The sequence below is a fragment of the Pezoporus wallicus genome, unplaced genomic scaffold, assembly GCF_028554395.1.
Source record: "Pezoporus wallicus isolate ANWC-B61680 ecotype Strahan unplaced genomic scaffold, APGP_CSIRO_Pwel_v1 contig_5922, whole genome shotgun sequence".
NCBI lineage: Eukaryota > Metazoa > Chordata > Aves > Psittaciformes > Psittacidae > Pezoporus > Pezoporus wallicus.
Window position 1 is genome coordinate 1,919,628 of NW_026637228.1, and position 16,326 is coordinate 1,935,953.

At 37.5% G+C, this 16,326-nt stretch overlaps 1 protein-coding gene and 1 long non-coding RNA gene across 19 annotated transcripts in view; one reads left to right on the forward strand and one right to left on the reverse strand.

The window, feature by feature from the left end:
- The window catches only part of LOC130596576 (uncharacterized), a 55,756-nt gene extending 47,458 nt beyond the window's left edge, over nt 1–8,298 (forward strand). The window contains exons 3-5 of the long non-coding RNA XR_008971556.1: nt 4,221–4,290; nt 7,507–7,578; nt 8,021–8,298. This is a non-coding gene — a long non-coding RNA (uncharacterized LOC130596576). The remainder of the gene's footprint in view (nt 1–4,220; nt 4,291–7,506; nt 7,579–8,020) is intronic.
- The window catches only part of ROBO2 (roundabout guidance receptor 2), a 1,076,913-nt gene that overhangs the window by 756,360 nt on the left and 304,227 nt on the right, over nt 1–16,326 (reverse strand). The window lies entirely within an intron of this gene.

The following is a 16,326-nucleotide window of genomic DNA, read 5'->3' on the forward strand; positions in this document are numbered from 1 at the left end:
CACTAGGGATTCAAAAGGTTTAGGATTTTGCATGAGGTTGGTGGCTGGAGAGGTTCCAGCTACCATTTCTACCCAGCTAGTATCTATAATCTGCAACAAGACATCATGCTTACGATTCAGAACAGCTTTTTTGATGGCTGATCTGTCCAGATCTATGCTATATTTGTAGAAGAAAGAAGGTAGCAACTGAAAAAATAATTACTTCTTGTAAATACTGCACCAGTGGCATTTATAGTACAACCATCAAAGAACTGGAGAACCATATTTTCTGGTTCATGGCAACTTTTGGGTACTTCTTATCTCATGAAGCTCCTCTCAAGTGATACACCTGGAAACGGATGCTTTCCACCTAAAGAGGAAAACCTCCACTGTACTGCTATTTACCAGCTTTACTTCAATACTGTGTAAAGGCCCAGTTTGGTAGATATTGTACAAGCATGTAATAAGCAACAGCCGTGGAAAACTAGTTTATATAGTCAAGGCAGACAAAGGACTGGAAAACATCTGCCAATGTTTTCAGTGTCTGGTATGCTTTAGATGTACTGCACAGGCAAAGCAGAGTCAGCCTATGTACATGCAATTCAACATTTATGAGGAATTTCCACATCAATGTCTGACAGATACTGCTGCTAAACAACTGGACAACTACTTTCAAAAGTAGTAGGCTGCAACAAAAGTGCAAGAAGCATCAGGTATGCCAAATTATTGTTTTAATTTCAAAACTTAACAACTCGGACAGAGAGATTAAGTTATTAATTTTTCACTGAGTGAATCAGCCTGACCACTGAAAATAGTGGTACAAAACAGATTTAATGTAAGCAATATTGTGGTTATTAATCTCTGATTTAAAAAATATATTCATTGTGCAGCCATAATGCTGGAGCAGTGTTCTACATATCCTAATTGCAAATTTGCATTAAATGCTTATACCCAGACAGTATTCTTATTTTGCCTCACAATAACCTTTAGAAATTCATTAAACCATTTTTTTATGTTATTCAGTTCAAAACAAACATGCTTTTGGTCTTTACTTTTGCTATTGCTACCAATACCTTAATTTCACCTTCATTCATTTTAAGACGACTTGTAGGTAATAAGAATGATTCAAATTAAGGAGCATAATTTATTAAGCATTGAAAAAAAAGAAAAAGATATAGTATGGAAAGCAATGTAAAATGCAGCCTGTAAAGGGATGGTAAAGGTTTAAAATATAGTGATCTTATAGGTTGTGTTACAAAACAGCAACCAAGTGGGAAGAAATTACTCATAACTTAGAGACTATCAGTAACCTTGCTCTAGTCGGCAAGTACCAGGGCAGCACAAGAAGCTTACTTTTTGGTCCCTTCAGTTTATAAAAGACCCTTTTAGAAAAATAGGGAGGATTTCTTACTTTGTGTGACCCGGGGGGGAAGCATGGTAATGGATGATGAAACGACTTCACTCCCATTTCCTTCTTGACAGCAGACCTCTGAAGTTCTGCATAGGTGCCTAAATTGTTCCTTGGTTAACCCATGCACTGGAAAATTCTGGATAGGACAGAGCTGTCCAAATTATGTGTATGTGATCCCCCTCTACTGATGCTTAAGCAGACAATATACCTCTCCCACACTCTTTTCTCTTCCTTTTTCTTTTTTTTGTCATTATTTTACTAATTCCTTGGCTATGTTACACTGCCAGACAGGATATGTTAATGAATTAAAACAACTCAAATGTTAACACAGATTGTCACCTAACAGCAATCACTAAAAAATTACTACACCAAATGGATTCATTCACTTGCACCACCATACACAGCTGAACTAAATCAGCTAAACCCTAGAGCCACAAGAACTATACTGAATGACACGAGCTCCTTGTTTGGCCCTACTTTTTGTATTTCAGCCTGTCATGCTGCATGTCCTAAGCTGGTTTACACTTAGAGAACCATCTGCAAGATCTGCTTTAGAAGGACAGAAGTAATTTAAGATAAAATTTCTGCATCTTAAAGGATGTCTTTGCAATGAGCCAAAGCACCGGGCTAGAAGCTGGTATTGCAGTGCAGATGAGCCCTCTCCCATGCTGCCAACCATAGAGATTCCAACCAGAGCAACCTCTGCATATCACATGTCTGTCAAGAACTTCATACGCTTACAGAACCCTTTGACTCTATGTTTACACATAGAGTAATATAGGCATGTATGTGTGTACATATATATACATGTATATAAGGAAGGCAAATAGTTTTGACTAAGTAAATGAAATTTCTTCAGATACATGAAAATCGGTATGTTCAGCTATACGACAACAGTTAAACTCAAACTCTACCCAGCAGACAAATTTAACGTTTAAATCAATTACTTTTTAACTTCTGGTTACTTTATAATTCTTGTATGTAACAGGTAGAATTTGGTAGAGAAAGATCACAGACCTGACTATCATTCCCAGTTATCAGCTGTGGAAATATGCGGAAAAAGGAAATGAAAAAGGCAGTAAAAATCGTGTTTAGAAAGACAGGGGAAACTGTAAAAGTAAATGACTTGGAAAACAGAAGAAAAATTGATAGGAAAAGAAGTACCTGCAACTTTAAAGAGAGTAAAAGACAAATTTAAAACTATAAAAATTGCTTTGTAATGTGATGTTAACAAACATCCTGAAGTATTGCAAGAGGTCATTTCAGGTAGGTATACACACTGGATTTTCATAGGAAGTGAAGATTCTAATCCAAAAAAGTCCCTCAGCGGTTACCCTAGATAAGCAATGAATAGAGATTAGGTCCCTTTATTAAAAACATGCATACTTCACTTGAAGGGGTTTCCCTTGCCTAGCTCTCAAGATCATCAAGTCCTAAAGAAAATTTAGTACTCTAGTTCCACTTCATTTGTGAAAGCAAATTGGAAGTTGCATTATTGATGAGATTCACTTCATCATTTGTGTCCTAAAATCTGGTAGAGTAAAAATGGTATTTTCCTTCCTGTGGCAATTTTTCACTCCTCCTTACAAATCATGGGTCACAGCTTACTCTAGATTTGGCCCTGTTTCTTAAATTTTTGTCTTCAAAGGAGCAATTGGGCAGGAGAAGAAAATTCTGATTTCTTTCTTGTCTTACTAGCAACTAATCAACAGTATGTAGATCCATAGGACAGTAGAAGGAGAGAGAGAAACTACGCTTAAGGGAAACTGAAATACAATGTATTGCTCAAGTAATCTTTCTAATGAAATTATAAATTGTCCCAGGAGAGAATAAAAGGAGTTTCTCTCACTGAAAAACTAAGATGCTTTTATAGCAAAACATGAACTAACTGAAAATATCTGGGTGATAATCCCTATATGTTCTGTGGTTGACTCTTGATCTAGGTCTTTACCAGCAGTGATAGTCCTGATCCAACTGTTAGGACTTGGACCTGGACTTCAGTTAACTGGTTTTTCAGACTAAGCATTGTCTTTGGATCTGGATAAGAGTTATTGTCACTGAGGGCTGGAGGTGAACTGGACTTCTGGCATAGGAAGCATTCTAATCCAAGAGAATTATTTAGGATCCATTTGAATCATGTCTCATCTAAAATCAGAGGAGTGATCGAAACTGAAGCATCAAGCACATGGGAAGGCTTCTCACAAACTAATTCCACAAAGAACCGCAAAAAAGCAGCATATATAGTGGGTCACAAATTACTTGTGAATGACTGAACAAGCTGCCCAAGCTAAAAAAGTAGGAGTAAAGACCTGAATTATGCCTAGTTTATTAAACAGAAAGTTATCCAGTGCTCACATATAGTCATTGCTGCAGGACATCAACTCTATAACTCTCTCAACTCCTACTTTTTGATGACACATAGCCATCATTCTCTTTTATTTCCCTCATGGACTTATTCAACTTCTAACCTATAGCAATCCTAAGCAAGTGAAGGATTAGCTCCAGGTTAACACAGAACAAAAATAATTGGCAATTTTCTGCAGTATGACTGTTAGCCTGTCTGACAGTCATGTAACTCCTTCCACAGGAGGTTGCCTCACAACTTGTGTTTGCTCTAGTCTGTTACATCTGTTTTCTGTTTCCAGTGTTACCCCCTCGAGGGTCTATCAACCTGTCAGCTCCTTGCTCAACCTTGCTACTACTTCTTTTATGATATAACCTTCAAACTTATTACCATCTGCCTGAATTCATTTCCTATTCATCTATAAGACATTTCTAAAAATACTCAATTTCTTATAGTCCTAAACTTAGTCTTCCTTTGTCCTTGGAGAAACAGGTGGTCTCTATACCTTCCTGAACATTTGGAAGTACCAAGCACTGCATGAGCATGCCATAAATGGGTGAGGGAATCATCACAACAACCATCACGTCAAAGTGCTCTTCCTCCTGTTCCACACTTTACTTACCATAAACAGATTAACATAAATTCTTGTCTGAACTAATGTTTGTCTCTACTTTGTCCCCTACTCATAACCCCTCCAAGCTGTAAGCTTCTGTATAGCTGTACATTAATATTTATGCCCCTGTTTATACCTTTATGTTTATAGATATGAAAACAAACGAACAAACAAAACCCAGTTAAATATGACTGTACTATTGCTTTGAAATAAAAGCAGTGACTGCAGTAGAAAAGGAAGTTAAACAGGACTGGAAGCCTAGTGGTATATGAAAAGACAAAAACTGTCTGCCTACACATCAAAACCAACTTCATGTGCAGCTACCTCATGTGATAAAACCTGACCCTCATCTTTGAAGAAAGTTGAACAGGACTTTACATGGGTTCATGCTTTATGTATCAAGGAAAAAAGTGCTAGTGGAAGTTAAAAAAAAGGTAATTCAATAGTCTTAAAAAAGGTGCATGAACCCAGCAGAGGTAAATTAAGGGTTAAAGCTATCTCCAACAGCCAGAGGCTTCACAGCTGCTAAGAGTATCTAATTGTCAGGATCTCTCACATCCAGATTTATCAAGGAGAACACCAAGAAAACAGTTTTTCCTCCAGGGAAAAAACATGCACATCGTCTTGTGCTTACATATATGTACACACACATATACACATACACACACATAAGCAGGAGGCAGCCTTGAGTGTGAAGGAGAAGATGATTTTACCCTCTTCATGGATCTGTGTCTGACTTGTGGTTTTGCATTGGCTTCTTTCAATTTTACAACCATGATAATATTTGCTAGCCAGCATATCTAGAAGGACTGTTATGTTGACAGTTACTTACTCTCTCCGCAGAAACATGGCAGACTAACTATGCTTGTCAATAAATGGGCTGAACTAGATTTAACTTTTTTTTTTTTGTTTCGTTATTTTACTGAATATTGTACCCCAAAGCATTTTAAAATACCTCTGGCTGTGATATTTGAATACTGAATTTACTTTATGCAAGCACAATATGTTTTCTGGTACTCACTCATGAGAAAGCAGCTAAACAAAATACATTAGAAGCAATACACCAGCACCAGTGACCTCACCTAGATTTCAGTCTTGGGAAAAGTATTAAAAGAAACTCCCTTTGTAGCTGCAAAGCATTATTTAAGAAAGTGGCAGAGGTCCTACTATAGATTCCTCAGGTGCCCTCTGCAGATACACACCATTTAGCTATTTTTTACTGGTCCTCTATTAACCTTTGCTTGCAGCTAATGAAAGGAAGGTAAGAAAATGTACCCTTTTTTTCAAACTGAATTCAAAGTAGTTCGTTTTCTCCCTCTGATTTTAGCTGTAAGTCACTACTCAGTGTTTGGACTTCAAGATCAATGTGGGTGAGCGGGAAACCTCACAGAAGGATAAATTGAGAAAAGAAACTATCCTCAGAAACAGGAAAGACTAATAGAAACACGTTAGAATTTTGCAGTCGGGGTCATAAATGACCTGAGAGAATATCTTTGAACTGATTCTGAAGTGCGGCAGAAGAGTTCACTTGATTTAGAAAAGAAACTGAATCCCAGATGATACAACACGTGCTATAAATGTTTATTTGCTGGTAAAGGGAAAACTTTTTCCTGCAGGGCATGAATCAGTGTTGCCAGTTCCCTTCCTCCCATACATCCAGCTGCCATAGCAAGCAGAGTGTAGCAGCTTTCTCTGCTCAGAAAAACCCCTCCTAAGAAAAAATGCAGTTGAGATTTAGCCCATGCAAGAAGGAGCCTTGCACCTCCAGGAACATGAGTTTTGCTGCATTGTTTTAGGTACATCGAGACTTTCAATTTATCTGGAAATGAAGAAAAAAGCTTGGAAAGAGTACTTAATATGCAAGAAATTACAGATGGAAAATACTTATAAGGTCATTTAGCTCACTCATTTTCCAGTGCGGGATTGTTCTCTACGGTAACATAACAGCGATTCCATTGCAGTTACCCACTTAGTCTCACTAGCCAATGCTTATCATTCCAGGGAGCATTAGCACTGGCAGGAAAAATTGTTCCCTCAGCCATCATTATCAACTGCTTTTCAGAGCAGACACAGATAAGGGTCAAACATTTGTGGTGTTACACAATGGTGCTAGAAAAACAAGGAAGACCGTTTTGCTTTTTGAACCGTGTTTTTAACATGATACAAAAAACCTACACAGACCGTGCCAAATGCAGGTACAAGGTGTCTGGGTTAACACAGAGCCTGCTGTAGCTGCTGTCTCAAGTTGCACATTCTGCAGATTAACTGAAACTCTAAAATGAGAAGGGAGAAAAAAGGAACAAAAAGAAAGATTAGGAAAATAATTTTGGCGTTCACTTTCAGGGGCTCTTTCATTATCTGTAGGAGGAGCTTCCCATAAACCTCTTGATTGCTTCATTAAAATTCTCCCTTATAACTCTCTCTTGCCATGAAAACAGCATGTCCACCGATACAACTGCCTGTCATCCTGACTAATATTATTCCATTGTTTCCCTTGGTTCCCTTTGTGATTACTTCCCTTTATTTATTGTCTTGCCTTTTCTTTCAACTCTGCTAAGGATATAGGTCACTTTTTGATTCTATGTTTGAGCAGACCTCTAAAAAATAATGTTCTGGTTATCGATTATAGTGTCTAAAATGTATAGTAATTTGTATTGCCCTCCAAAAATATATAATATTCCCAAAAGGACTACTAGTTTTCCAGTTTTCCCCAGTATGATGAACAAGCTCAGATACGTTTTGAAACTATAAACATTAGGGATTTTGATTGCTTTTAGAAATCTTTTCATCAGAAGAGGAGGCTTTCCGTTTTAGATACTAAGTAAAGCACTGTCATCAAGATTTGATTTCGCATTTCCAACAAATTTCAAAGGGTGGTATCAAGCCTCCAACCTGAGGTGGCTACCTAAGCCTAGTCCATTTAAAGCAGTTTTCCCAAATGATTAATTTTTTATTACACTTGCCAGCTAAGTTTTAAGGCAAATCTGTCCCCTTACATAGTTGTCCTATTACAGAGAAAAAAACCAAAACAAAACAAAACAAGGTGGATTTGGAAAGCTCAATAATTTTCATTACAGGAGTCCTGAAAGCAAAAGATGACATTGAACACGGCCAGAGTGACCCTGTTGTTACTGGGAATCTGTTTCTCAAATATTTCAGGACCAAGCTGAAGAATTTTCAGCCAATGAACCACAATTCCAGGCCTAGAAAACAGCACTTTGTTTGCTGCAGGTAAGGCATAGTTGGGGCAATCACAAGTAGATGGTTACCAGCCTACGTCCATAGGCCCTTCTGCCAGCTGAGCATCCAGCTGCTGCTGCTGCCTGACCAACTTTGCTTTCCAGAAAGATCATGAGCTCTAGTGATACCTGCTTCATTTTGATATTATGTGTCTGAAGAGGATTCTCTACCCTCGCCAAACTAGACAAAGAGAGTTTTCCTCTGAAATACGTAAAAGCTAGATATTTCTCAGGCAAAACAATGTTCAGAACACTACTTTTCATGACTGAGTAAAGATGCAATCTCACAGTAAATTTACAACAGGTTAGGAACATTGTTATGAATCTTGTGGCTTACCTTTAACCTAAAGCATTAATTGCTTTCCTTGCCTCTGGTTATTTGTAAAGCATGTTGTTATGAGATTTAAATTAATCCATTTTTTTGTTCCACTTAGGTAGAACAGACCTAATTCATTTTGTAGATCAGATACAACAATAGAGTCACACAAGGGGAGAAACCTGTGCAATATCTATCTCAATAAGAAAAACAAACATGAACAAGAAACACGTGATCACTTTTCTGTTAACCGTAAATCCTCCTCTCTCCTTCTAATCTTCAGTAAAAACCTGAACAACATAAAAACTGCTTCAGGGTTTTATGAGACTCATGACAGAGCACCACATGGCACCATAGTAAAACTGCTTCATCTTGACCTCTCCTTTCACGACTACATATGAAAATTCATCCTAATAAAACTCTTATTTACACTGCATGCTTTCTGAAGCAACATGCAGAGATGCTCCATATAGCTGCTAAAATGACATTAAAACTGATAATTTAAAGAGTGTATGTGATCACATTCTTGAATCTTTTGGCTTTTATCTCAAATTAACAGATTTATAGCATTGATAAATTACTCTTTCACTCAAATATGATTTTGTGTACATTAAATGTAAAACATGATCACTGAACATTTTGTATAGCCTTGTAAGAGAAGAGCAAGTATTGTGTGATATCAGTATCAGTGCAAAGTAACTAACTAACATGTACCTCACTACCCTTCAGACACAACTCTGATAGCTCCTGATATTAGAGGTTTTACTTGATTCTCATTTTGGGTTCATTCCCAAGGCGCACAGGCAAGCAACAATTCTGTCGCCTGGTATATCCATGGTCCGTACCTCAGCCTCAGGGCTCTAACTCCTTCATACAATATGCCCTGCTTCTCTGCTCCAGTTAGAAAGAAAGATCAGAAATAGCAAATAATTCATACAGAACTAAATAAACTCTGAGTGCAGACATTTACCATCCCCTCCAGCGAAAACCCAGAACATTCAGCATGACCCCAAGCTTCTTTCTCACCCTCTCGCTGCTAGTGAGCTGTTTGGCTGCCACATACCTAGCCTGCAGGCATTGAACAGATTTTCAACAGATCTAGAGGTTTCATCCCTCTTGCTGAAGCAGCCCTAAAGGAATACTAGGGACTCTTCGCTTGCTCAAGAAAGACTGACATGAAGAGCATCGGTACAGAAATGGGGGCAGGAAGGGCCACAAGCATTAAATTACCCACTCTACAGAATAGAAAGTTCATGAATAGCAAGGAAACAAAAGCGGAATATAGTAACAGTATCAAAATGTCAAAGGAGTAAGTAGGGCTCAGATGACTTTAGATCAGGTTATGTAGGCAACTTTGCAACCTAGAAATACCCAGAGAGTACAAAGGGAATGGGAGTGCTATAAACTCTACAAATTGGCACACAGTCTCAAGATATATTCACAGATCCTTTTACACAAAGAGAAGCTCTCTAAGATAATTGCAGGCACCACACTGCCTGCTTGCTTCTTCTTCTGCATTAGAGAGAAAGCCAGAACAGTTTAAATTTTCATATGAAATATTTCACATAACTAATTTCTTCAAAGTCTTACTACTCCTGCACTTAGAGCCGCAGAAAACTGAGCTTTTATCGACTAAATCATGTTCTCCACAGTGACTGACCAAGAATTAATTCATCTTTTCAAAATATATCTGCATACATTAGGAATGTCTCATCAGGACCATACTAGGTTGCTATCAATCCAATAATCCCCATTTACAGGCTTTTCATGAATTTAGGAAAACCTGTAAATCAAGCATTTTAAGCATACAACAAGCTCTATGAGTTTTGCCTATGAATCATTAGGTCTTCCACCACTGCAGTCTTATCAGTGACTTAATAGGAAAGACAAATGGAGTGGATGAAAGAAACAAAGGTTACAATCTTTAGTAGAAGAAAGGTCTTGAAAGCATGAGTGCCTTCTTGCCTTTGGGAGTTCAATAAGACCAACACCAAAAAAGAAAAACTAAAAATCCCTAACCAAATTTGTTAAACAAATTGAAGGAAGAGACAAGATGGATGCTTCCAAGTCAGATTTAACTTCTAATTTCTCCTCAAGTGATTTTATTCTAGTAAAATGTATGCATTCATTTCACACAGCAAACACTGATTTGGGGAGTATTTGTAGAAACACGTCGTTACTGTCTCCTGCTTTTAAATGACTTCCAAGCACTTTCTGACATGTAACATGCTATTATTGCAACCCAGAAATGCTCCACTTAAAAAAAAAAAGATGAGGACCACAAAGTTGGTATGTATTCTGTGCAACAGCACAAAGAACTTTTGCACCGTGATTGTAAAGTGTTCTGCCATGAAAACAAAGCAAAGGGACCAAACAGCAATCCTGCTGCCAAAGTCATGAATGAGAGGGTTTCCTTTAAATGGGAGACAAGAAAGATTTTCACCATGCCTAAAGAATTAGGTTCTACCTCAATGCCAGCAGATGCTTTCCAAAGACCTTAAAAACACCTACATAAAAGGAAAGAAGGAACAAGCTTGCTTTCCAGCACCTTAAAACCAAAAATCACCGGTTCTTCCCAGAATTACTTTCATGTCCCTCACTATGGCTGACTGGACTTACATCATAGATTCACAGGATGGTTTGGGTTGGAAAGGATCGTAAGATCATCCAGTTTTAATCCCCTGCCATGGGCAGGGACATCTCACACTAGACCATGTCACCCAAGGCTCTGTCCAACCCGGCCTAGAACACTGCCAAGGATGGAGCATTTATCACTTCTTTGCACAGCCTGTTCCAGTGCTGGACCTGTGAGACATGCTTAATTTTGTATCCCTCTCTGCAGCAGAACATTAATGTTTTTTACAACAGATTTTGGGGAGCAGATTCCTGTTTGTACACATTAAGAACTACATGGGGCAGGATGAGGTAATTCTCCCAGAACAATGTATTTCATAAATTCTACCTTCTAATTATCTAAAGCCATCAAGTTGTAGAATAACTAGGTTAGAGACACAAACTGTCCATTCTGTAGTCAAGCTTTGCCAGCTTAAGGGGCTATAAAGAGATATAAGTTTTATTAGAAAAACAGATGATATATGGGACTAAGACACCACTTTATAAGATATGTGATTTGGACCTGATGTGATAAAATACATGTATGTCATGAATTCCATTTCCATTGCGCGGTAAATTTTTTTGTCTTTCTCCCCCTTATATCCTCACTCTCTAATCTGTACAAATCCTATTGAATTCTATCAGTCATTTGGATTGTTTGATCTTAAATGCATTTTATGACACAAGCAAATCTATATTCTGCTCTTCCTCCCACCTTATGAGTAATTTATAAGAAATGACAGTGGCCCTAAAACTAATCCCAACAGTTTGGCCATTCTTATTTGAGAATGTTTCATTAATCAAAACACTCTGCCTCTTTTTTGCCAAGGGCCTGGTTTTGGTTTTAAATTTCCTTTTAATCCTAAAATGGCTTCCCAACATCCTTACTTCCTTAAGTACCACTGAGGATTCTTTGGGAAGACACAAATATTGTCATCTGCAAACTTTGAAATACCATATAAATTAAAAATAGCTTTTTCAGGTGGGAAGACTGATAGTCTCTCTTTTATTTGTTTTCTATCACAAACAATTTTCATTTCTTTTTTTCAACACTCAACCCAAGTAAAACAGCCAACAGGGTTTTTCTTAGTCACATCTCTTCTCCAAAAGACCAGAAATCATCCTCAGTTAATTGTTACATGCATCTTCAATCTCTTAGCAGGGAATTAGTTCCTTGAAAACGTTAGAGTATTTGTAGCCATAAGGAAAAAAGGGCTTATTTATTTATTTTCCTGGTAGCATTTAGGTCTAATCCCAAAATCTTTATGTCAGCATAGAAATCTTCTGAAGTTAGTATGGCTGCATGTGGCTACAAGTATTCTGTCATATGAAGGCAATTTATATTGGCTTCTTTTAGAACAACAGCTGTGTGCAAGAACTATTCTTTGGAAATTAATTACTAGCAATATGCGATGTTGCCCATTCTCCATGGGTGCTGACCTTCCAACAGGAGAGTTTAATGTTGCTCTTTCACCATTTTGCCATGAGATAGCTTCCAGAGGTGAGTCAAAAATATTATGGCCACCAAACCCCCCTAAATCCAGCCATCTTTTAAAAATATCTTAATTTTAGCAGAATTTATTTTAGAGCAGCATGGATGCACCTCCCTTAGGTAGTGTTGAGGCTTTATCACCAGGTCTCTCTTTCTGCACTTATAACAAATAGGTCTTACTAAGGTAAGTATTTTAGAAGTAAGATGACATAGACCTCACACGTAAATTTTATACTGACACTTGGTGAACCTTTCTTTCTGGACACAAAAATTCCTCAAATTTAGCCACTTCAGTGGCTGATAGCAATGAAAGCAGTACTTGAACAGTCAAAGACATGAGGAAGTTGGAAAGCTGGACCAGGTCCCATGTGGGCTCCTACGAAGAGGGAAAGTTATTAGAGATGGAAAAGGTAGAGTATTTGTCACTATCCACAGGTAACTTTGACACCGGGTAACATGAAACTGACTGGTCATTCCACATTTAAAAGCACCGTGACAAAAACCCCCAAAATCTATTTCCTGGGCACCAAGGCACTCACACTCAAACATAATTTGCTTTTGTGGCTTGACTCCACCATGTCAGCCCATATACTCAAATAATGTCAAAAAAAGGCCTTCTTAGTTGAAGGTTTATTCCTCTCAATTCCCCAGAGTTTTCATGTTAGTTTTCTTTTTCCCCAAAAAGACTAAATGTGCTACCAGTGCTCTGCATCAATGTCACCACTCTGAGTCAGGTGCTCACCCTTCACCAGTGATACTACCATAACAGCCATCATCCTCTACCAGTTGTCTTCCTGTGGAACAGGAATATGTACCTCCATGGCTGAATGGTACATGTGCATGCATATTGCCCATGCTACCCATTTAACATTTCATTAACCTGTGACAGCTCATGACTTTTTAGCAAGAATTGCTTAAACAAATTTAGTAAATGGGTAAATACATAATTCTAGGTGCAACAGAGACATCTGGATTAACTGGAAATGGTTGATATTAATATATTTACAGAAAAAAAAAGAATGGTGAAATACACTTTTAACCTTTCTGTATGCTGTTTAGTACAGTTAAAGAAGATATCTGCCCACAGACATCTATATAGACACATATTCAACGTTTTGAAGAACATTCTGTTAATGGTTGCGCCTGTCTGATATTGCTTTTCTTTCTTATCTCTCAAAGAGAAAGATTTTCCAGAATCAAGAAACTGATGGGGTGCTGTGTGTGTACACCAGTACCCTCTGCTGAATGGACATTGACCTGCCAGATCATTTGGGAATGCTCTAGCAGATACTCCAGAGGCTCAACCTGGTAGTATATAGCAAGACAAATCCCTTTCTGAAAACAGCTGGGCTGTGACTTAAAGAGAGACAGTATCACTCTCAGAGTCCTGGAGGACAGTGTTTCCAATATGGCTGTATTTTCCCTGTCTTATAGCTTCATGAAAATCAACAGTGTTACCCTGAACAGAAGTAAGGGTGACCTTTGGTACGGGGTTTTGAAATTATTTTTACCTTCTGTAAGCTATCTCAGTGTGCTGCCTTTTTATCTTCTTTTAACCCACACAGAGAGAAGTTTTGTCAGACAATGCTAATGATGATATGAGATTGTCATGTCTGAATGAACATCAGCATGTAGTTACAAAGGTACACCTATTTTAACCACAGCTGTCATGTTGCACATGGTACTCTTTGTGATGAACTGCCTTCAATCTTAGCTTTTATTTTTTCCTCCTTCTGTTTCTTTTCTTTCCTGCTGTGGAGTGGTTTTTATTCATTACTAGTGGCAGGCTTGTCCTCATTTTATTTTTTTGCTCCTGCTGAGGTGCAGTAAAATAAATTAGTTTAATACATTTTATAAAGGTAGTTGATTTAATTTTCCCTTTGGTATGTCTGAAGATACAACTGCTTTAATAAATTGGTATTATGATAGTCGAGACTAAATGTTTCATGATTTTCTACCTGCTGTGGAAGACGCCAAGTACTTCAGGCAAATATTTTTAGAAGTGCTGGAATAATATTTTTTTCCCTCATATTGCTGCCCTGAAGATACAGATTTGGCACGCCAAGGACTTATTTCTTGAAAATAGAAGAAAAACTGTAGCCTGGTTGGTCTGATTGCTTTGATTCTAAGCTGTTCAGAGCTTTGAAGTAAATTTCAACTGGGAAATTTACTAATTCTAAATCATTCTCTTGGAAATAAAGCCTTTCACATCAGAATATCTATATTGGTGTCTAGTTATGATTTTTGTAAGAGTTTTTGCTTACTTATAAGAGTAATGTACAACTAGATCAATAGATGCCTGACACAAAGAAATATCTAGAAATCTAAGTCCTATTTCAATCGGGATTTACGTGATCAGAGTAGAGAAGTAAGCAATTCAGATCTGAAAGCTTTTTAGTTGTCCAGGCAAATCCTGTAGTCCACCAGCTCCATGTAGCAGATGCTCAGTCAACACTCAGAAATACCCACAGCAAATACTGTTTTTAGTGACAACACTGCTATGAACAAAATAGCTGTTCATAGCATACAAGAAGTCAGATACCCATATGGGATAAATAATTATAGTTTCTTGACTTTAACATTCCTGTGAGCAGCAAGTTTCCTGAGTGTTTGTCCTGGAGAGAGAAGCAAGGGTGCTACAAGTATTCTACACAGCAATTAATGACCTTTGTAAGGTGTCACAGGAGAAATGTGTTTAAAATACAATAAGAAAAGCAGAGAAAAAGAGAAATTTATGGTCTCCTTAAATATTTTTATCTCAAGTTCTCACAATTTGTACATTCAGAATAAAATACACAAAGGTAGCACAAAGAGTTATGCTTCTTTTTGACTAAACAGGAGTATGTTCTGTGTCATTTAATGGCCTCATTACAGTTCTTTCTGTGATGAAAATAAAGCCATTCATGTGAAAAAGCAGATAGTATGGAGCTTAGGTATATAACATTTATGCTCAAGCTGATCAACAGACAATGTACTCTAGTGATGAGCTAAATGATGTTGGCAGTCAACTTCCATGCTCCACCAGCATTTAAAAATTGAAATCTGTAACACAAGAGTCCATGAAGAACCATAACCAGTGAAAAAAAAAGGGGGGGGGGGAGGAAGAAAGAAATCTATTTCAGCACTGTTGTTATTTTCAATATTCTAAGATAATGCAAAATGTAAGAGGATTCTATAAAACAAAAGCCTGATAGAAAAATCCTATAATGGAAATTTTCCTGAGAAAAAATAGAGAAAGGTTTAATCATACATGACTTAGCATTCAAAATCATCAAGTTATTGTTTATTTGGACCTTCTTCCAAAAATGAAATCTAAGCCACTTAAATGTATTTACAGCTGGATGATGGCTACTTAGAAATCCAAGCCATAAATTAATTGGGATGCAGCCTGAGGTACAAGGTCCAGCAGCAATCAACTGCATCACCAGAATTCCATTGTCATGCTTTCACCGATGCCACTTGTTCTGGGAAATAATGGATGCAATTATGTAAAAAAAGTACAAAATCATGATGAAATACTCAAGACCATACAGTGATAAATATTATTCATATATAGGCATGCAAATGTGGGATGATTCTAAGCATGGTCTAAACTAACTGCATTTGATTATTTTTTGACAGCCATGTTTGTTTATATCAAATAAATAATTCTAGACGTGTATGTGCAAAAGACACAAATGTCATATTTTTATGTACTTCTTTTAAATCCTATAGGATAAAGATATCATTTGCTAAATGATTTAGCAGGGCATAATGACTTTATAGTTATTTCAGTTTCTTTCAGAGAAATAGAAGGTATTTCTCTCCCGAATATGATTTCTCTTCCCCACTAACAATCTCCCGAGACATTTCTCTGCTGTCAGTACCAAAAACCCATAAAGCTGAAAAGTACATTCCAGATTATTCTACACCATCTGTCACACAGATCCTTTTCTTGACCTTCCCCTCTGTGTCATGACAAATACATTGCACTGATGTTTTAGAAGAAACTGAACACTCATGCTGTCCTGTCAGTGGTTTTAGCCTCCTTAGCTTGTCAAGGGCAAGTATCTGGCCCATCACAGCTATCATCTTCACTCAGGACATCCATGAACACTCCCACAATGGGATCCTCTTCCAATGGGAGGCTGTGACTCCCAGGAGGAGGAGGTCCATTCTCTTGTGGGATGATCTGGCCTGCACTGCTGTGGCTTTAAAACTCTGTGGTATTTCTGTGCAGTTTGAGCACTATTACTATAAGCAGAAGATAAATGCCATTATACTCAATTAAAAGCAGATATATATCATTTGCTATCATTAAATTTAACCCTAACTGTCTA